Source organism: Odontomachus brunneus, unplaced genomic scaffold (assembly GCF_010583005.1).
Source record: "Odontomachus brunneus isolate Ranch 3 - 2012 unplaced genomic scaffold, Obru_v1 Obru_scaffold_063, whole genome shotgun sequence".
Taxonomy (NCBI): domain Eukaryota; kingdom Metazoa; phylum Arthropoda; class Insecta; order Hymenoptera; family Formicidae; genus Odontomachus; species Odontomachus brunneus.
In genome coordinates this window covers 1,798,695-1,799,770 of record NW_022639513.1, presented here as the reverse complement: position 1 = coordinate 1,799,770, position 1,076 = coordinate 1,798,695, and the positions used below count along the sequence as shown (strand labels likewise).

The following is a 1,076-nucleotide window of genomic DNA, read 5'->3' as shown; positions in this document are numbered from 1 at the left end:
CTCTCATATACTCACACACACACACACACACACATTCGTTCCTTCGTTCGAGATCTCTTGTCCTTCCCCACCCACCGGCGCGGCATACAAGACTCACTTTGCGAGACCTCGAACAGTGAGGTTGTGTTTCCATCATCGTCGTCGACGGCATCGTCGTCGTCGTCGTCGTCTTCGCCGTTGCGGTGCACGTTCTCATCGATTCGCCACGGCGAACGAATGACCGCGCTCGTAAATCCACCACGAGTAGCTCATGAAAGGTCGCGCGCGAGGAGCTGGTGAGTCTTGTGGATCTCGCCGCAACCGTGACTTCCGTTTTCTTTCTTTCTTTTCTTTCATTTTATTTCATTGCGATCGTCAGCTGGGATCTTTGTGCGGGTTTGCGTTCAAAAAGTCATCAAGACTGTCCGCCGTTCGGCATAATAACCATTGCGGTCGCACCTAATGAGTCGCGTGCATTCGCAGCAGTAAAGGGAAGTCCGATCGTTTCGCCTTTAACGTCGATGTTCTTGCAAAATTGCTCTCTGCGGTTTCCAGAGAAATAGAATGAGATATCCGTCTTGCACAATAGAAATAATTCCACGCGCGATACACAGCTCGCGGTACAGAGCGTTGTGCGACATTAGTACGCTTTTACGATCGCAAGAAGGGAAAAATTTCTAGTCTTATCAAATGAAAAGAAAGGACACCTTCTCTCTTTCTTCCATTCTACACTTGAGTCGAATTGTTCGGTCGAAGAATTTCATCGCATCTACTTGGAAATTAGCTTCCGCGATTGAACCGCGAGGCTTTCGCGCGCATTGTAATTATCGATAAAAATCCTGCAGCTGCCGAGCTGCCTGATATAGGGAGATAGAAAAAGAGAGAAAAAAGAGGGAAAAAGAGATGTTCGTCCTTTCCCTCGTTCTCCTCATCGCCGCGCGTCGTGCAACAAAAGTGCAAGTGGAAACGGAGGAGCGTTAGCCGCCGGGCGGGACTTTGTTGCACTCCTTCCCCTTCGCTCCCCCCCCCCCCCCCCCCCCCCCCCCCCCCCCCCCCCCCCCCCCCCCCCCCCCCCCCCCCCCCCCCCCCCCCCCCCC

General features: G+C 53.1%; 1 protein-coding gene across 5 annotated transcripts in view; it reads left to right on the top strand.

The window, feature by feature from the left end:
• LOC116846264 (retinoic acid receptor RXR) overlaps nucleotides 1-1,076 on the top strand; it is a 73,023-nt gene that overhangs the window by 27,373 nt on the left and 44,574 nt on the right. The window lies entirely within an intron of this gene.